This window comes from Perognathus longimembris, chromosome 20, assembly GCF_023159225.1.
Source record: "Perognathus longimembris pacificus isolate PPM17 chromosome 20, ASM2315922v1, whole genome shotgun sequence".
Lineage (NCBI taxonomy): Eukaryota > Metazoa > Chordata > Mammalia > Rodentia > Heteromyidae > Perognathus > Perognathus longimembris.
Window position 1 is genome coordinate 1,042,999 of NC_063180.1, and position 21,587 is coordinate 1,064,585.

At 44.2% G+C, this 21,587-nt stretch overlaps 1 pseudogene; it reads right to left on the reverse strand.

Moving 5' to 3' along the window:
• Positions 1-469: 469 nt before the first annotated feature.
• LOC125368410 lies at positions 470-1,597 on the reverse strand (annotated as a pseudogene).
• Between the last annotated feature and the right edge of the window lie 19,990 nt (positions 1,598-21,587).

A 21,587-nucleotide genomic window follows, 5' to 3' on the forward strand; every position in this document is an offset into this window, starting at 1 on the left:
AAATGAAAACATGCTGTTAGTTACTTGAAAACCAAAGGCACAAAATGAGACAAGCTTGCCGATGTATGGTGGGGTATGTAGTCCTAGCTACTCAGAAGACTGAGGTAGGAGGATCACTTGCACTTCATGTGGGCAAAGAATTCAAGGTACGCCTGAACAACTAATATAGGGCCTCACCCATGGCCAGCCTAGTGGTAAGGCAGTGTGAGAAACTGTATGTCTGCCCTCAAAGCCACAAAGCTTGACTGGCACAAAACACACTGGAACCTGTGATTAGCACCATATATGAGGGGAAGAGTCTAAGGCTGTGTTCTGATAAAAAAAAAAAATCTTCTGCCTTCTATGGGCATTTAACCAGACATGGAACACAAGACGTGAGGTAAAATTTCAATGGATATTAAGTTCTGGGGCTGAGTCTTTTCCCAGCAATTGTAGCTTCTACAGGTGTGAAGTGGAAGAGCTGTGTGCTGATCTACTGCCTGTTTCTCCTGATACTGTCTCCTACAGATGCTAGTTTTTAGGGGGATTCTGGGCCAGGTGCTGTTCCCACTCAACTTCAACCAACTTGTACAACTCCATGGTGGCCTAGGCATCTTCCACAGAGGAATGTCCACTTTTCCCAGCATACATATCTTGGTCCAGCAGCCTCTTAGTGAGATTCTTCAGAGACAGGGTGACATTCTCTGGTTGGTCAGCTTTCCAGTTGAGGAGGGGTATTTAGGAGGTGTCTAGGTGAGGGACTTTGGGTGGAAGTACTGCTGGGCTTTGTAATCATTGTGGATAGCATGCCCCACCACTATCTTTCCTGAGAGTGTCTACAAGACCTGGCTCCATGCAGTTTTGAATGGTGTGGCATTCACCATGTGCTTTTTGCGGATACCGCACCATCTCATCCAGTAATCCATATGTGGCAAGGAGGATGATGGACATATTCATCATTAAGCACATCTCCATTGTAGTTGACAATGCTACATCATGCCAAGGAACTAATATGCCCCTTGGTTCCTGTACCTACCATCTCACAGTCAATTGCCACCATCTTGGTTGGCAAGTTCTGGGATAATCCAGGGCACTTATTCCCTAAATGAGCTTGGGTGGAGTTCTGTGTGACACTCTTCTGAGAGGATTTCTTCTGGATGCCATTCTTCTGGGGGTCCTTCTTCTGGATGCCATTCTTCTGAATGCTCTTCTTCTGGGAGCTGTTTGGGTGGCTGTTATTCTTTGGGAGGGCACTCTGGAACTCTCCCAGCAAATCTATTCTAGCCACAACAGAATTAGTGTTTGAAGGTGCAGGGGTCAACCAAGATACAGCTGCTTTCTTGTCCTGGGACTGCTCTGAGCCACTGCTGGAGGCAGTTGTTTTCTTTTTTGGAAAAAGAGGAGCTTTCTGAGTGCCATCCACCTTTTGAGCTCCTCCATTCTTCAAAGGTTCTGGGTGCAATTTAGTAACCTTGGAAGGAGGCTGATTCTTTTTATTCAGAAAGCCTCTCTGCTCCAGCAATCATTTCCTCTTGACAAACCTTTGGTGCTTGGCATTCCTTTCTAATGTCTTTTGGGGAGGGTCCCCAACATCCAGATTTAGGAGTATGGAAGACATGAGACAATGGATGGTGAGTCAGAAGTTGGGAAGAATGGCTTAAGTATGGAAGGAGGATGAGGAACTCATTCTCTGTTGAATCCCACTGCCCAACATGTGGTCTGAAGAAAACCGTGGGGACCAAAGTGGTTCCCCATAGGCCTGGGGAAAAATGAGATAATTCTCAGTAGGGCTTCTTATGAAATACTACAATGAACTATACAAATAAGTCTTAGGAAGGTCATTCCCCTATGTCTGTTTCCTTCCTTAAATGAAGGGGCTGAAGTTGTAAGACAAGTGTGTGCTGAGCGTTCTGGGGGTGGAAAAGCTAATGAGTTTCAACTCTGCAAGCTCAAGGAAACCAGAATGGGTGCGATCTCAGTCCGCCTCTAAAACTGGCCCTCTCTCCTTCCTTTTTATAAAACATTTTTATCAGATATAAAATTTGGGGTTTCCACTTTCAAAAACACTATGGAGGTTCCTTAAAAGGCTAAACATAGAACTCCCCTATGACCCAGCAGCCCCGCTTTTGGGCATCTACCCAAAAGATTACAAGTAAGACCACACTAAAGCCACCAGCACAACTCTATTCATAGCAGTACAATTCGTCATAGTTAAAATATGGTACCAATACAGAGGCTCCTAAGTAGATGAATGGATGAAGAAAATGTGGTACATATACACAATGGAATTCTATGCTTCTGACAGAAAGAATAATATTGCCCCATTCATAAGGTAATATTTGGAAAAAAAAAAAACATACTAAATGAAGTGAGCCAGACTCAAAGGAACATAGACTCTACGGTTTACCTCATTGGTAACAATTAGTTCATGTCTAGGATAATCCTAGCAGAAGATCACAGTAAGTCAATAGTACTCTATGTACATATGAACGCCTAAGATGATGCTAAGTGAAATGAACTCCAGGTTGTGGAAATAAGTGGTTTATCATTGTTATTTTCAACTACTATGTGAAATTAAGCTATTTTCTTTTGTCTTTCTTCTCCAGGATTTTACCACTGATGTCACTGTTACTGGTTTTGGTTCCCTGGGTATTGTATATATGTTTATTGGAACTAAGAAACGGAAGGGGAATATCAAAGTGGAGAGACAAAGGGTAAAAGCAGAACCAATGTGACAGCAATACTTCTAAAACTATATGCTGTAATCCAACTGTACAACTCATGGGGGGAGGGGGAAGGGGGAGGGGGAAGAAGGGAGGAAAATGATGGAGGAGGCAACAAATTTGATGAGAAATGTACTCACTGTCTTACTTATGAAACTGTAACCACTCTGTACATCACTTTGACAACAAATAAATTAATTTTAAAAATTGGAGATTTTCATTTGTTTGACTTCAACAGTTTTGATGTTTTTGGTTTTTTTTTTTGCCAGTCCTGCGCCTTGAACTCAGGGCCTGAGCACTGTCCCTGGCTTCCTTTTGCTCAAGGCTGGCACTCTGCCACTTGAGCCAAAGGATGATTACTGGCCATTTTCTATATATGTAGTGCTGGGGAATCGAACCAAGGGCTTCATGCATGTGAGGCAAGCACTGTTGCCACTAAGCCATATTCCTAGCCCCTTGTGATTTGTTCTTGTCTTTTATTTTTTGGGAGCTTGTTCATTTGTAAATTTTTCTTGTTATTATTGATTAGTGAGGTGGGATTATGTACTTTTTTTAAAATTAAATTTTGTTGACAAGGTGTTGTACAAAAGGGGAACAGTTACATAATAGAGCATTGAGTACATTACTTGTGACATCTTACACCCTTGTTTTTCTTTCCCTTCCCTAGATCAGGTAGGCATATATACAATACCCAGTGTACCAAAAACATATACAGTAGCCACGTGGCATACGCCAAAGGAAATTAACCTAGAACTTTAAATATAATATCAACAGTAGAGTTTGGTTACCCTTGTCTTATATGGTCATATATACCTAGCTTTTGAGTTATTGTGATCCACTGAGAGGTCTATTTTAGACCTTTTTATGTTTAGTAGTTGTTTGGTTTTAGATACATAATGTAAGGTTGCTGATCCAAACCAGTGGGAAATACCATTTGACAAGAAGATTTTTGTTTCGTAGACCTGGTCTCCAGTGTAATCCCCCCCCCGCCCCGAACCTTAACAGTCATAAATCAAGGAGATCATGCCCTTTTGTTTTCTGTGTTCCGGGCTTTTCTCACTTAACATTATTTGTTCATGTTCTGACCATTTCCCTGCAAATATCAATATTTTATCATTTCTAAACGCTATGTAGTATTCCATTGTGTATAGGTACCACGTTTTTGGGATCCATTCATCTGTAGAGGATTGTTTCCATATTTTGGTTATTGTGAATTGTGCAGTGACAAACATGGATGCACAGATGTCTTTTTCATATTCTGAGACCTGTTGTTAAGGATAGATGACTAGTAGTGGTATGGCTGTGTCATAGGGTAGGTCTATGTTGAGCTTTGTGAGGAACCTCCATACTGTTCTCCAAAGTGGTTGTACTAATTTGCACTCCCAACCAACAGTGGAGAAGGGTTCCTCTTTCCCCGCATCGCCTCCAGCATTTGTTGTTGCCTGAGTTGAGAGTATAGGACATTCTAACTGGAGTGAGGTGGTATCTCAGGGTTGTTTTTATTTGCATTTCCTTTACTGCTAGGGATATTGAACAGTTCCTCATATGTTTCTTTGACATTTTTATCTCTTCTCCTGTGAAGTCTCTTTAACTCCTTTGACCATTTAATAATTGGTTTACTGGAGAACGCTCCTTGAAGCTTCTCTGAAGTGTCCGTGCTAACCCTGTCTTCCTTGGCAAGTACAGGAAGGAGGGAGGGCATTTTCTCAACCACATGCTCTCTGAGGCTGCATGTGGACCTCGCCTCTGCAGTATTCCTACTGCCCAGAGGATATGCATTGAGGGCGATAGGGGACCACACGGAAAGAGCAGATAGGCCCAGGATCTCTACACGGAAGGAGGTGTAGAGCTTAGCCTGGCAAAATGGCGGCCCAAATGTGGGGCGGGGCAGGAAGCCCACAGGAAACAAAGTCGAGAGCTATTGGTAGCCCTTGGGAAATTGGAGTGGTTTCTCCGGGGCATGTTGGTTCCCCCATCAAGCAGCTAAGACGTTGGGACAGAATCGATTCATGTTCTAAGGGACTGGATTGGACTTTTGGGATATTCAGGCCAAGGGCCAAGGGATTTCTGCTGCCCGGGAGATGAGCACGCGTGTGAGCCCAGGCGCATGGCTTTGCGGGTCTCCCGGCGCCTGGCAGGGCGGTACGGCACGGCTTTGCGCGTCCCATAGGAAACACGCAGTGGCGGCTGAGCGGTAGAGAAGCACAAAAGGTGGTGGCAGCAGCAGCTCATGAAACAGTTGCTGCCGTCTGGGCCGGGACACCCCTGCTCATCTGGGATTTCCAGGCTCCAATTTGCTAATGGCGGCGGGTTCCGTGGATGCGGGGCCCAAGGCAGGTGGCACAGGGGGTCAAGGCCCTGGAAGTGCTTGGGGCATGGCGGGTGCAGAGGCGACGAGAAGCACGGAGCACCTGGAGTGGCTTGCCCTCCTGCCGGCCGCCCCCTTTTCCTTTCCGCTTCTGGGGTCCGCCTGAACACAGTGGCAGTGGCGGCGGCAACAGCAGCACCCTGGAGAGTGGGCTTTTGGGCTGAAACTGCCTTTGCGCAGGCTCCCTTTCTTTTTTTGCTTTTGGAGCCCACCAGCAGGTGGCGATAGCAGCAACAGCATGTGCGCCAGGGAGAGTGGCAGCGGCTGAGCGCTCTGGGATCCAGGGGTATGGGGCTCAAAGCGGCAGCACAAAGTCTGCGGCGCTGCCGCAGGGGGGCACGGCCCGGGCAATGCCTGGGACTGGCATGATGCACAGGGCCCGGCAGCTACGGTCGACGCAGAGCTTTGTGTGCACGGTTTTAGGGCTGGCCCGCGCCCTTCCTACCCCTAAAGCCGGCCCCAAATTTACTGGATTGGACTATATATTTGTTGGAAAAAGAGACAGGGTCTTAGATTTTTGTTATCAATGCTTGATAAGTCGGGATGGCCTTCCCCCGCCCACACCCTTGCTGGTGGGCCTGCTGGATTCCTGGATGCTGGGCAGGGCTAGCAGCCTGTCTGCAGCCCTGCAGAAGGACTGGGAGGTTGGATCTGTGAAAGTTTTGCTTCCTTGGAAAGGTTTTTTGCTCTTTACTGATCACGTGGTTGTGACATGTGAGCAAAATAATATCATTTTGCCAGTGGAATTCCAGAAAACTTACATGGCCAGTTCAGAGATTTTTCCTAAGAGCTGCTCCTGCCGAGGCCCTAGAGCTGGAGGAGCCGCAGTAGGAGGCGGAGGGCAGGGCGTGTTGGATTCCTCGAGGCTGGGCGGGGACTTGGAGGCTGGCAGGCTCCTAGCAGCTTCACAACAAAGGAGTCCCGCTATGAGCCTGCGGTCTGTATCCTGCTAGCTCTGTGTTAAACTTTCCCATGCAGCTTGTAGGCAGAGTTATAACAAGAAAAAGCCCCAGGTCTCCAACTCAAACGGAGTATTTGGGGGGCAAACAAATGGTTCTGATACAGCAATAAGTAATTTGACTGGATTTTCTAAAAATTACCCCTTCAGAGATACCAGAAATTGGAAGAGTTTTTCTTGATGGGTGAAAAGTTTGTTTGTCTGATGTGATTTGATTCCTGTGTTATTATTGCAATTTGGAGATATTGAAAAGGCAAGGTGGTAAGGCCAAATCTCTTGTGTTTATAAATTCTGGTAAACACGGTTGAAGGTACTTTTGTCACAATTATCTTGGATATCAGTCTAATGATTCGGTAATAAATTCTGTGTGAAAACTGTGATGCAATAAGTAAGACTCCTAACTATCTTAAGTTACATATAATCTGGCAAGCGTTTTAAAGTATGTAGAAAAAAATATGGCAAAGCAAGCTAATGCTTCTCACTAATTTACTGAAAAGCTAAATGGATAAGTGTTTCTAAATTTATAATTGTGATACACGAAAAAAAATTGTCATTTGAGTTCAGAGTCTTTCGGATGCAAATAAGGCTGAGACAAAGGCCTAAAGTACATTCCTAGATGGAAATTTAAACACACAGAGTTATCTTGGCATTTTGTAACTAGGGAAATCTCTTAATGTCATCACCCTGATTGAACCAAAAGTGCATCAGCCTACAAAAGCCAGAGAATACTCAGAGCAACCAACCAGGAAATGCTGGGGGATTTTAAATGTCTTTAACCAGTCTGTACCGAATTTTGCAGGCAATCTTGCAGGAGGAGTCTCTGAGATCCTACCACAACCTTACTTGGGTGCAACCCATCTCTCCTGCTGGCCTGCTAATTTAGGATGGAAGACACAGCCACTGCTAAAGCTGAGACTTTTACATTATCCTGAATCTTTTTCCTCTCAGTTTTCATTCATCCGTGCTCTTTTCCACCTGCCGGTAAGATCAAATGGTATGATTTAAATTGATGGCACATAGATCTCATGTTCTCTAAGTATTACAACAAAACTTTGACAAGTGGTTTTTGGTCAGTCCTCAACAAGTTACAGATGGGCTATTCCTGTTGCTTTCCTTGTTGCTAATTGGACATAAAAAGGGTTTATATCTAAGACTCCTTGGATTACAGTTCAAAGCCAGCCTGGGCAAAAGAAAATCTCTCTAAAACTCCATCTGCCAATTAACCAGCAAAGAAACAGACTGGGAGCTTGGCTCAAGAGAACCAGCAAAAGGCTGAAAGCAGCACCATGGCTCAAGTGGTAGAGCACTAGCCTCGAGCAGAAGTTCTCAGGGACAGTGCTCAGGCCCTGAGTTCAAACCCTGTGAATGCAGATGGGAGCATGCCATCCCAGCAACAAGCACCTGAACTCCTGGGACTCAGCCAGTCCAGGAAACAGGGATATGGAGAGGAGTAAGAGGAGAATGGTGTCACATCCTAAAAGGAGTTGCCTTGTCTCACCCTTCCAAAACTACTCAGAGCCAGGAGGGCAAAAGGAATAGTTACCTCTTTATCTTCCTTTTTTCTGCCAGTTGTATATATGTATATATATTTATTTTAGCCTCTGACTGGATACTCCAAACCGGACCACTAGCCCTAAACACTTCCTTCAGTTATTCCTCCTTCCTTGTAATTAGCCACAATTGGGTTTATGCTCCAAATGGAACTTTTCTGGCCTATTCCCAGGGTATGTTCTATGTCATTCATGTTAACTAGATCTGAGAACTTGTCAGTACTTTGCTTGATCTTTTCAAAAGTCTCTTTTAACAGAATAACATCTCTCACTGAGGTCACCACCTGGGTACTTGCGTTTCAAGGCCATCATCATTCTACACTGCTGTGCCAAGCTACAGGAGCTGGCCAGAGGAAACCATGACACCCATTGGTCTTGTGGTAATGATAAGGACTTTTGCCAACAACACTAAACGGTACCTGGTCATATGGCAAATCAGGGGCCCCTGACTACTTCGCCCCTTTTCAACAGGAAGTAGTTACAGAAAAAATGACCTACGCCCATACTCCCAGCCTGGTGCCCTCCTGTGTCATTTAAAAAAACAAAACAAAACAAAAAAGGGGGGGAACAGTCCCCATGACTAGTTAAGGATAGCTATGCTTACATTAAATATCTTAAATTTACACAAAATAGAAAGTTTTAAATCTTCCTAAAACAGTGGGGGAAGGAGCCTTGTATGTGCCTTTCTAGACTGGGAAATTAAGCCTGGAGCACTCGCTCTGGAGAAATGTCTTCTCGTTCTCTCCAGGAAAACAAGAAGCACGCTGGATTTCTTCTGCTCTTCCAAGAGAATATGGGGAGCCTGTCTGCATACAACAGCTGTAGCGGTAGGAGGCAGCCAGCTTCCCTTCCTTGCTTGCTTTCTAGACTCTTCCTTGAGCGTCTCCCTTGGAGCAATGTCTTGCTGTGGCAGCGTTGCCTGCAGCTTTGCACGAAAACTAAAGAGAAGTTCTGCACCGTTGTTTCTCCTTTTGCTCTCCCCCTGCTGCTTATCTTAGGGGTCCCGTTGGAGGGAAATAGGAGCTGAGGGTTTTGAAACCTTGCTTCAATGTTTTTGATAAGAATGTTTAAGAAGTAAGTGCAAGGGTTTAGTGCCTTGCCTTTAATGTTTATTAAAGGAAAAATGTTTTACTAACCACATGTGTTAAGTTATCAGCTGCTGTGGACTACCAGAGTCGCCAGAATTTAAACCTGCTCCTACTTCACCACCAAAAGAGGAAATGATGTCTGTGGAAATGGGCTAAGGATTCCAATTTCTCCGGACTGAGCCAAATGGATGGCCCCTTCACCTACCCCTTCCCTTGTGAAAGAGGCCCCATATATACCTTATGTCAGCATTTGCCTCATGCCTACATATGCCATATGTTTACAGCATCTCCTGCTTATTTTAAAAAAAAACAAAAAAGAGGGAGGTGTAGGAGATGGCTGGCTGCTAGCCAGTGGTCCCACCTCCTTCCAGTTCTGAAGCTGGAAGAAGCAGCCAAACCAGCCCCCACCTCTTGGCAGCGAGCACGTGTGTTATGATGCCCCCAGGCCAAGCCAAGAGGCGGGGTCTCTGGGGGAAGTTCCATGACATCACTATGATGGACATACTCATTAGCCTATCATTAGCACCTGGACAGTCCCTCCTCTTCCCTCGTCATTATTGCTATAAGTCTGTTAGCCCCTCCCTTGAATAAACAGAACATTCTTTGAAGCTTCAAAAAAAATAATTAGTTTACTGGGCTTGGAGGAGGTTAGTTTTTTTAGTTCTCTGTAGATTACAGATATTAGGTCTTTGTCTGTTGCTGTGCTGGTGAAGAACCTTTCCCATATGGTTTGCTGTCTTTCTAGTGTGGTGGCTATATCTTTAGCTGTGCAGAAACGTTTAATTTTGTTGTAATTCCATTTGTCAAGACTCTCCCCTATCTTTTATGCCCCTGGGACTATATTCAGGAAGTTCCTTCCTGTGCCTATAGGTTCCAGTGTCTTTCCTACTTTGTCCTTCAATAGTTTCAAAGATTCAGGTCTGATGTTGAGGTCCTTCATCCATTTTGAGTTGATCTTGATGCATGGTGATAGGCTGGGGTCTACTTTGAGTTTTCTACATATGGCTGCCCAGTTCTCCCAGCACCAGTAGTTGAAGAGGCTATGTTTTTTCCATCGTATGTCTTTAGCTCCTTTCTTGAATATCAGCTGACTGTAAGATTGCAGCTTTATTTCTGGGTCTTCTATTCTATTCCATTTGTCTTCAGGTCTGTTTTTAAAGCAATACCAGGCTGTTTTTGTTATGATGGCTCTATAATAGAGCTTGAAATCTGGTATTGTGACACCACCTGGACTGCTTTTTTTGCCTAGAATTGCTGTGGCTATTCTAGGTCTTTTGCTGTTCCATATGAATTTATGGGTTGCTTGCTCTATTTCAGTGAAGAATGTAGCTGAGATCTTGATGGGGATTGCATTGAATTTATATAACAATTTGGGCAATATGGCTATTTTTACTGTATTGATTCTACCTACCCATGAGCATGGGAGGTCTTTCCATCTCCTTGTGGTGCCATCTTTGATTTCCCTTTTTAGATTTTTATAGTTCTCATTAAATAGGTCATTCACGTCTTTAGTTAGGTTATCCATAGGTAATTTATTCTTTTTTTAGCTAAAGCAAATGGTATTTTTCCATAATTTCCTTTTCTGCTTGTACATTGCTGGTGTACAGAAAAGCTGCTGACTTTTGTGAGTTGATTTTGTATCCTGCTACTTTGCCAAAATGGTTTATTAGGTACAGGAGTTTGGGGACTGAGTTTTTTGGTCCTTCAGATATAAGATCATGTCATCTGCAAATAGGGATATTTTGATTTCTTCTTTGTCAATGTGGATCCCTTTGATGGCCTCCTCTTGCCTTATTGCTATGGTTAGGGATTCCAGCACTATGTTGAAGAGGGGAGAGTGGGCATCCTTGTCTTGTCCCTGAGTTTAGGGGGAATGGTTTTAGTTTCTCCCTATTTAATATGATATTATCAGTTGGTCTGTTGTATATGGCTTTTATTGTTTTAAAAAATGTTCCCTCTATTCCTGTTCTCTCAGGGCTTTTAACATATATGGGTGCTGTGTTTTGTCAAAGGCTTTTTGGGCATTGGCTGAGATGATGATATGGTTCTTGGTCTTATCTCTGTTAATATGGTGAATTACATTAATAGATTTATGGATGTTGAACCATCCTTGTGTCCATTGGATGAAGCCTACTTGATCATGATGTATAATTTTCTTGATCAGTTTCTGGATCCTTTTAGCTAATATTTTGTTGAGGATCTTGGCGTCTGTGTTCATTAGTGATATTGGTCTGTAGTTCTCTTTTTTGTTGGGTCTTTGCCTGATTTGTAGATGAGTATAATATTAGCTTCATAGAATGAGTTTGGGATTTCTCCCTCTGTTTTTATTTTGCGGAAGAGTTTGAGGACTGTTGGTATTAGCTCCTCACTAAAGGTTTTATAAAATTCATTGGTGAATCCATCTGCGCCTGCTTTTCTTTGTTTGAAGGCTCTTGATTACCTCCTGTATCTCATTGAAAGTTATTGGTTTATTTAGTTGATTTATTTCTCCTTGATTCAGTTTGGGCACTTTTTACTTCTTTAAGAATTGATCCATCTCACCCCAGTAAAAATGTCATATATCAAGAAAACTAACAATAACAATTGTTGGAGGGGATGTGGCCAAAAGGTAACCCTACTTCATTGTTGGTGGGAATGTAAACTGGTTAAGCCACTCTGGCAAGCAGTATGGAGATTCCTCAGAAGGCTCAATATAGAACTCCCCTATGACCCAGCAGCCCCACTTTTGGGTATCTATCCAAAAGACCATAAACAATATCACAGTAATGCCACCAGCACAACAATGCTCATCGCAGCACAATTTGTCATAGCGAGAATCTGGAACCAACCCAGATGCCCCTCAGTAGACGAATGGATCAGGAAAATGTGGTACATATACCTTTATGTCTCTATCAGAAAGAATGACATTGTCCCATTTGTAAGGAAATGGAAGGACTTGGAAAAAATTATACTAAGTGAAGTGAGCCAAACCCAAAGAAACATAGACTCTATGGTCTCCCTTATTGGGAATGATTAGTACAGGTTTAGGCAAGTCATAGCAGAGCATAACAAGGCCCAATAGCTATACCCTTATGAACACATAAGATGATGCTATGTGAAATGAACTCCATGTTATGGAAACAATTGTTATATCACAGTTGTAACTACTTTCAACATCCCATGTGTATCTGTAGCTTCTATTATTGATGATGTTCTTGTATCACCTTCCTGTGGTTGTACCTACACTATCTCTGTAATCTTATCTGAGTATATTGGAAACCGTGTATACTGGTATTGGAAGTAGGAAATTGAAAGGGAATACCAAATTTGAGAGACACAGGGTAAAAAAAGACAAACCACTACAAAAGCAATACTTGCAAAACTGTTTGGTGTAAGTGAACTGAACATCTCCGGGGGGGGGAGGGGAAGGGAAAAGGTGAGGAGGGAGGGGTGTATGAGGGACAAGGTAACAAACAGTACAAGAAATGTATCCTTTGCCTAACGTATGAAACTGGAAACTCTCTGTACATCAGTTTGATAATAAAAATTTGAAAAAAAAAAAAAAAAGAATTGATCCATTGCCGGGCTAGCTCTATACCTCCTTTCGTGTGGAGATCCTGGGCCCATCTGCCTCCTCAGTGTGGTCCCCTTTCGCTCCCAATGCATATCTTCTGGCCAGAAAGAAGTACTGCGGGAGCGAGGGCCACGGGCATCCTCGGTCAGCGTGTGGTTGTGAGAAGGCCCTCCCGCCTTCCTATACTCACCTAGGAAGCTGAGTAAGCCTGGACACCTCGGAGAAGCTTCAAAGAGCATTCAGTTTATTTAAGGGAGGGGATAACAGACTTATAGCAGTATTGACGAGTGAGGGGAGGGACTCACCGGGTGCTAACGATAGGCTAATGAGAATGTCCATCATGGTGATGTCACAGAACTTCCTGCACAGGCCCAGCCTCTTCCCTTGGCCTGGCGCCATTATGACACACGTGCTCACAGCTGAGAGGCAGGCTGGTTTGGCATCTCTTCCAGTTTCGGACCCAGAAGTAGGTGGGAGTTGGCTAGCAGCCAGCCGTCCCAGGTCTTAAAGGTACAGCCATGCCCTACATCTCCCTCTTTTTTGTTTTTTAAATTAGCAGGAGATGCTGTAAACATATGGCACATGTAGGCATGTGGCAAATGTTGACATAAGATATATAAGGGGCCTCTTCCACAGAAGAAGGGGTAAGTGAAGGGGCCATCCATTTGGCTCAGTCCAGAGAAATTGGAATCCTTAGCCTGTTTCCGCACCACTCAAGATAAATGCAGACATCATTTCCTCTTTTGGCGGTGAGGTAGAAGCAGGTTTGAATTCTGGCAACTCTGGTAGTCCACAGCAGCTGATAACAACACATGTAGTTAGTAAAACATTTTTTTTCATAAACATTGAAGGCAAAGTACTATCCTAACACATATTTTTTGAACATTTTTCTCATAAACATTGAAGGCAAGGAACTAAACCATTGGGCCTACTTTTTTAAACATCTTATCAAAACATTGAAGTAAGGTGTCAAAACCCGAAGCTCCTATTTCCCTCCAATGGGCCCCACTAAATCAACCAGCAGGGGGAGAGCAAAAGGAGAAACAACAGTGCAAAACTTCTCTTTAGTTTTCGTGCAAAGCTGCAGGTGACACTGCCACAGCAACACATTGCACCAAGGGAGACGCTCAAAGAAGAGTCTAGAAAGCAAGCAGGGAAGGGAAGCTGGCTGCCTCTTACTGCTACCTCTGTTGTATGCAAGCAGGCACCCCATATTCCTTTGGAAGAGCATAAGAAATCCAGCACGGTCCTTGTTTTCCTAGAGAGAACAAGAAGAAGACATTTCTCCAGAGTGAGTGCTCTGGGCTTAATTTCCCAATTTGGAAAGGTACAATGCTCCTTCCCGCACTGTTTTGGGAAGATTTAAATTTTCTTTTTTGTGTAAGTTTAAGATATTTAATGTAAGCATAGCTATCCTTAATTAGTCATGGGTAAAGCATAAGTGTCCTTAACTAGTCATGGGGGCTGTCCCCCCCCTTTTTTTAATGACACAGGAGGGCACCAGGCTGGGAGTATGGGTGAAGATCATTTCTTCTGAAACTACTTCCTGCTGAAAGGGGGCGAAGTAGTCAGGGGCCCCTGATTTGCCATATGGCCTGGTACTGTCCAGTGTGGCTGGCAAAAGTCCTCATCTTTACCACGAGAATGGTTATCAGGGCCAATGGGTGTCATGGTCTCCTCTGGCCAGCCCCTTTAGCTTGGCACAGCAGTATAGAAAGATGATGGCCTTGAACCGCAAGTTTCCAGGTGAAGACCTCAGTGAGAGATGTTATTCTGTTAAAAGAGACTTTTGAAAAGATCAAGCAAAATACTGACAAATTCTCAGATCTAGTTAACATGAATGACATAGAACATACCCTGGGAATAGGCCAGAAAAGTTCCATTTGGAGCATAAACCCAATTGTGGTCAATTACAAAGAAGGAGGAATAACTGAAGGAAGTATTTAGGTACAGAGAACCAGTCTGGAGTATCCAGTCAGAGGCTAAAATAAATATATATACTTATATACAACTGGCAGAGAAAAGGGAAATGGACAGGTAACTATTACTCCTGACCTCCCAGCTCTGAGTAGTTTTGGAAGGGTGAGACAAGGCAACTTTGTTTAGGATATGACACCATTCTCCTCATACTCCTCTCCATATCCCTGTTTCCTGGACTGGCTGAGTCCCAGGAGGTCAGGTGCTTGTTGCTGGGATGGCATGCTCCCATCCGCATTCACAGGGTTTGAACTCAGGGCCTGAGCACTGTCCCTGAGTACTTCTACTCGAGGCTAGTGCTCTACCACTTGAGCCATGGTGCTGCTTTCAGCCTTTTGCTCGTTCTCTTGAGAGCTCCCATTCTGGCTTTTTGCTGGTTAATTGGGAGTTGGAGTTTTAGAGAGATTTTCTTTTGCCCAGGTTGGCTTCGAACTGCTGTCCGAGGAGTTTTAGCCATTAGCCCTTTTTATGTCCAATTAGCAACGAGGAAAGCAACAGGAATAGCCCATCTGTAGCTTGTTGAGAACTGACCAAAAACCACTTGTCAAAGTTTTGTTGTAACACTTAGACAACATGAGATCTATGTGCCATCAATTTAAATCATACCATTTGATCTTACCGGCAGGTGGAAAAGAGCACAAATAAATGATTATTGAGAGGGAAAAGATTCAGGATAATGTAAAAGTCTCAGCTTTAGCAGTGGCTGTGTCTTTCATCCCAAATTAGCAGGCCAGCAAGAGAGATGGGTTGTATCCAGGTAAGGCTGTGGTACGATCTTAGAGACACCTCCTGCAAGATTTCCTGCAAAATTCGGTACAGACTGGTTAAAGATATTTACAATCCCCCAGCATTTCCTGGTTGGTTGCTCTGAGTATTCTCTGGCTTTTGTAGGCTGATGCCCTTTTGGGTCAAGCAGGGTGATGACTTTATGAGATTTCCCTAATCACAAAATCCCAAGGTAAGTCTGTGGCCTCCAATAGCTATGATGTCTTTGACCTGGCAAAATGTTAGCACTCTAGTTGTTTAAATTTCCATCTAGGAATGTAATTTAAGCCTTTACCTCAGCCTTATTTGCATCCCGAAGACTCTGAACTCAAATAACAATTTTTTTCTTAATGCAGGAATTACAATTACAAATTTAGAAACACTTATTCATTTAGCTTTCCAATAAATTAGTGAGAACCATTAGCTTGCTTTGCCATATTTTTTATTTTTACATACAGGGTTAATGAGAATTTACTTTTATCCCCACTAATTATACATACTTTAAAATACTTGCCCGATTATGTGTAACTTAAGATGGTTAGGAGTCTTACTTATTGAATCACAGAATTTACACAGAATTTAGTATGTGAATCGTTAGACTGATATCCAAAATAATTGTGACAAAAGTACCTTTAACCATGTTTACAGAATTTATAAGCACAAGAGATTTGGCCTCAGCACTTTGCCTTTTCAATATCTCCAAATTGTAAGAGTTGCACAGGAATCAAATCACATCAGACAAACAAACTTTCCAAACATCAAGAAAAAATCTTCCAATTTTTAGTATTTCTGAAGGGGTACTTTTAGAAAATCCAGTCAAATTACTTATTGCTGCATTAGAACCCTTTGCTCGCCCCCCAAATGATCCCTTTGGATTTGGAGATCTGGGGCTTTTTCTTGGTGTAACTCCACCTGCAAGCTGCACTGGAAAGTTTAACACAGAGCTAACAGGACACAGACTGCAGGGTCACAGCATGATGCCTTTGTTGTGAAGCATCACCAGGAGTCTCCAAGCCTCCGAGTCCCCGCCCAGCCTCAAGGAATCCAACACGCACACCAGCAGGGATGGGGGTGGGGGAGGAGGCCATCTCGACTTATCAAGCATTGATAAAAAAGAAAATAAGACCCTGTCTCTTTTTCCCACAGATATTATAGTCCGTAATTTGGGAACGGCTTTAGAGGTAGGGAGGGCGCAGGCCAGGCCTAAAATCTCAAGCGTGAAGCTCCTCGCTGCCCGCCGCCGCCGGGCCTCAGAAGCAGGAAAAGAGAGGGAGCCTACTCAAAGGCAGTTCCAGCCCCCAAACCCTGCACTCCAGGAGCTCTGTGCACCTCATCGCATCTGCGCCTGCCATGCCCCAAGCATTGCTGGGGCCGTACCCCCCTGTGGCACCTGCTGCGGAATTGGAGCCGCTGCTCTCCCCGGTGTGCCCGGTGTCACCACCGCCGTTTGCAAATCGGGACCTGGAAATCCCGGGTGGGCGGGGGGTCCCGGCCCGAACAGCAGCAACTGTTTCACGCTCTTCTGCTGCCACCGTGATTTATGCTGCTCTACCGTGAAGGCACCATGGCACGTTTGCCGCAGGAGGCACAAAACCACTCTGCCCGCCCCGCCCAGAAGCGGAGACCCACAAAGCCTAGCGCCCAGGGCTTGCACATGCACCCATCTTCCCAGGCAGCAGAAAACCCTCGGTCCTTGGCCTGAATATCCCAGAAGTCCAATCCAGTCCCTTGGAACATGAATCGATTCAGCCCCATCATCTTAGCTGCCCAATGGGGGAACCAACACGCCCCGGAGAACCCACTCCAAATTCTCGAGGGCTACCCATAGCTCTGGACTTTGCTTTTCATAGGCATTCCACCCTGCCCCACGTTTGGGCCGCCATTTGCCGGGCTAGCTCTGTATCTCCTTCCGTGTAGAGATCCTGGGCCTATCTGCCCCCTCTGTGTGATCCCCTTCACTCTCAATGCATATCCTCTGGCCAGTAGGAAGTACTGCAGGAGTGAGGGCCACGGGCAGCCTTGGTCAGCGTGTGGTTACGAGAATGCCCTTCCCCCTTCCTATACTCGCCTAGGAAGCTGGGTAAGCATGGAAACCTCGGAGAAGCTTCAAAGAGCATTCTGTTTATTCAGACTTATAGCAGTAATGAGGAGCGAAGGGGAGGGACTCACCAGATGGTAAAGATAGGCTAATGAGCATGTCCATCACTGTGATGTCATGGAACTTCCCACACAGGCCCAGCCTCTTGGCTCCACCTGGCGCCATTATGACACACGTGCTCGCAGCCGAGAGTCGGGGGTTGGTTTGGCATCTCTTCCGGTTTCGGACCTGGAAGGAGGTGGGAGTTGGCTAGCAGACAGCTGTCCCAGGTCTTAAAGGTACAGCCATCCCCTACAATCCATTCCTCTAAAATTATCGTTCTTTAGTGAGTAGACATTCTGAAAATAGTTTTTCTGAGATGATTTTAATGAGAAGTCCAGCTTGTCTGAAATCAGGATGGCTACCCTGCCGTTTTGGTAGGTGTGTTTGCTTGGAAGATCTTGCTCCATCCTTTCATTCGCAGCCTGTTTTTGTCCCTTGCTGTAAAATGGGTCTTTTGAAGACAACAGATAGCAATCTTTTGTTTACGGATTCACTTTGTCAGTCTGCTCCTTTTTATAGGAGAGTTTATACCATTTATATTCAAAGAGATCATGGATACGTGTGGTTTTTTTTCCCTTCCAATTTCCTGTTAGGCTATTTTTCCTCTCCCTTCTTTTTTGTCTTTATTGAGCTGGTCTTCCTGTTGAGCTCTGACTACTGTAGTTTCTTTCTGTTTCTGTCTGGGGGTCCTGTATTTTTTCTGTTGGGTGGGGTTCCCCTCTTAGAATTGGCTGCAAGGCTGTTTTTTTTTTATTCACATAATCCTTTAGATCCTCTTTGCAATGGAAATATCTGGGTTTTCCTTCGAAGGTGAATTCTAATTTTGCTGGGTATCTAATTCTTGGTTGGCAATTGTTGGCCTGGAGAGGACTTGGATTGTGTTCCTCCAGGCTCTTTGTGGTTTGTAAGTTTGTGTGGAGAGGTCTGCCGTGATTCTGATCTTTTTTCCATTGTAATATATCTCTTTCTTCGTTTTGGCTGCATTCAAAATTTGCTCTTTATTCTTGATCTCTAAGGTCTTGATAATTATGTGCCTAGGCGAGGATTTTCTAGGTTCTGGTCTGTCAGATGTCCTATATGCTTCCGTTATTTGGGTGAGGTTATCCCTTGTGAGATTGGGGAAGTTTTCTGCAATAACTCTATTGAATATGTGTTGTATCACTCTGCTATGGTACTCCTCTCCTTCATCTATTCCGATTATACTCAGATTATATCTCTTCTACCTGTCCACTATCTCCCGGGAGTTTGACAGTGTCTTGGAGTGTGGTAATCTTCTGGTCCTTATCAGCTGCATCGTGGTCCAAAAGTGAGTTTTGAGATTCAATATGATCAATTCTTTGTGATGTGGCTTTGAGTGTGGTTTGCATTGTGGTGAGTGATATGTGTATTGTTGGCAGCTCAGCTCTCATTGTGGTAATTTCTTCTTTTAATGAGTTGTGTTTTGAATTTAGATTTTCATGCATTTCATCTCTCAGGATGTTAATGTCTTCTTTAACGGAGGAGTAGACTATATCTATTTTTGCTTCCATTTCTTTCTTGACTTCCTGAAGGTCCTTTGAGACTTCCATTCTAAACTCCTCGAATTGTTTTCTGAATTTGGTCCTGAGGCTTTCGATCATTTCTTCTATCTTAGTCTCAGTTGTTTTTTTTTATTCTCCATCTCCTCCTCGTTCGTACTACTTTTTGGAGCTGGCGAGTTGGCTTGACCTTTCATGAAATTTGTAATTTGTGTGTGTGTGTGACTTAGACTTCTGGAGTTTTTGTACTTTCAGGGGACTGTAGGTGGTGACCTTGGCTTGGGTTTGTGCTGGTTCCCTCTGGTCCATCAGTGGGGACTTGTTTGTGTCCTGGCTCTGGGTTTGAGTTTGGCTGTTGAACCTTATTGCCCTATGGGTGAGCATGACCATCTCGGTTGTTGCCGAGGCAGTCACCCTCACTGCAGTTAGGGGTGGGTAGGTTCTGTGTTTTTCTCTGCAGGATTGTGCTCTGCCACTGTGTTGTGCTGACCCTTGTGGGTCCCTGTTGGGGCTTCACAGGTCGCTGATTCAGTGTGGCATGTAGACTTTTCTCTTCTTTGATTCTTTCCCCTGTAGTTGTGTGGGTCAACAGAGCTCACCTCTCAGATTGATTATTGCCCCTGAGGAGTGGCTTGCCCTCCTGTGTGGAGTGTTGTTGTCAGAGCCGGTGTTGCTGTTGAGGGCTAGCCCACCCACCTTTTCAGAATGCACCTATCATATCGGGCATTGCTGCTGGGGGGGCCCTGTCCACCTGTGCAGAGTGTGCCTATCAGAGCAGGTGTTGCTGCTGAGGGGGCAGATTGCCCACTTGTGCGCTCCTGTGGGGGTTGGCCATGAGATCCTCCTGCTGGAGGGCTACCAAACAGATCCATGATGGCTTTCTGGTGGCACGTGCATGTGCGCTCTTGTGCTTCTTTTGAGGGCGTGCTATCCCGGATTGTTGGAGGGTGCTTGTCCCCTTTTGCGAATCTAATATGCGCCTGTATTCATGGTCCTCAGCAGGTTCCATTGTCTGGGCATGGATTGGTGCCCACAAACTCTCTTGCCTCCACTGTGAGGGGTGCCGGAGCCAGCCAGCATCGAAAAGGGAATCTTGAATGACGGGGGCGAGGATTCAAAAAAAGGAAAATTACAAGACAAGGGAAAAAAGACAAGAGGCAAAATGGGGTACGGGAGGTCTGCATCTTAAGATTGAAACTCAATATTGCAGCCACATTTATTCTTAACTTCCAGCTTATATGCAGTTTAGGAACCAGGGAATAGCATAGGGTTGCTAAAATTCAAAAACACAAAAAGGCTTTGCAGTTCACAACATCTGATGGTAGTAAAGACAGGATGAGGTTGATTAAAATAGGAATGGACTCCAGTGGACATAGTAAAGCAATTCTGGGTAGGGGCTGAGTTACTAGTAGACAAATGTCCTTGCACTTAGCATATCCTTGTAATAAACTACACATCCAGAGGCCAGAATGAGATTAGCTGTAGGCTCGGCTCCCAACATCTCCCCCGTCTTTGTTTAAAGAAGTGAACCCGCCTGTCTTAGGTTGGGTAGGTCGCCTAGCCTGCCTTACCCATCATAGGGAGCTTCTTCAGAGAAAAGCTGAAGGCCCCTTCATAGGTAGGTCAGACTGAGACCCCCTCTTAGACATCTCTGGCTGCAGTTCCTCTCAGGGGAAATTTATTTACTTGGAGCTTGACCTTATGCAGCTGACTGGCTGAACTCATGAAAGAGTTTTGCAATATGCATACAATGCAAGGAAGGCATAGGAAAACCATCAGCAAAAGTATCCCTGGGCCGAGCAATGTCATTAGGAGCCCCTTAACATTAGTCAAGGAAGAGATACACTGTTGAAGTTGTTCAAACAGTTCCTTTGCTGTTTCTGCCACTTCAGAGTCCAGAGGCAGAACTTGTCCTAGTCCAGCTATTTTCCTATGGAGTTGAAAGAGATTTAAGGAGAAATTATTATGGTGCCAAATACCATTAAGATGTGCTACAACTTGTTCCCAAGGATAGCTTGACCCATTATATTTATGGAGGGTCACACAAATAAAGTCAAACCCAGCATGACAGCGCACCCACTGTAATGTTTGTAAAGCACGAATTTGTTCTCCCAGAGACAACACAGATTCATACAATGCTTCTAATTTTTGTTCTACCTTATCATCAATCCTGCCTTGAAAGTGCAGGGCTTGCATAGTATTATGAACAAGCTGATTAACATAGTGAGCTGTTTGCACACTTTGTGTCAAAGTCACAGTAGCTGCTGCAACAGAGGCAGCTAAGGAAATAAAGGCTACAATGCCTGCTATGAATAGCCCTATAAATCGTCTAGGGTGCATGAGCTCTTTTAAATGTTTTAACACTTGAATACCTGTTTCTTCATACCAAGCTTCAGATATGTTCACAGGAAGCATGACAAATGAAGGCTGCTTAATAAAAATTACAGAATCAGTAAGACCACTGTACAAGCAATTTGTAAAAGTACAGTTAGTACAAGTAATATTGAAATACATGGCTGCTATAGAAATATTAAAAGTCCCATACATAATGGCATAAGGATGTGTTACACAACTCATAATATTTTAAGAACGAAGAAGTGGACCAGGAGTTATTCTTTAGGGCTGCCACTAACATCCAGACATGATGTTGAGGGTGTCCATTCATCCACCACAGACCTGGGTCATACTTGTTGGTGAGATTGGCTCCGGATCAGTCCATCAGTTGAGAATTAGTTCCTAAAATATTGGTTATAAAAGGATGCTCATGTCTACACTTTATGGGGTTCAGTTCTCCCGTGGATTCTACACTTTGAGAATAATTCATGCAGCGAGGTATCATGAAGGATGATGTAGAATTAGCATGGACAGGGAACCCAGTATGCAATGAAGTCATTCATATATTATATACTTGACTGTTATCAGGAATCCAAATTCGATGATTTATGGATTGCATTACAGTGCATCCTGGA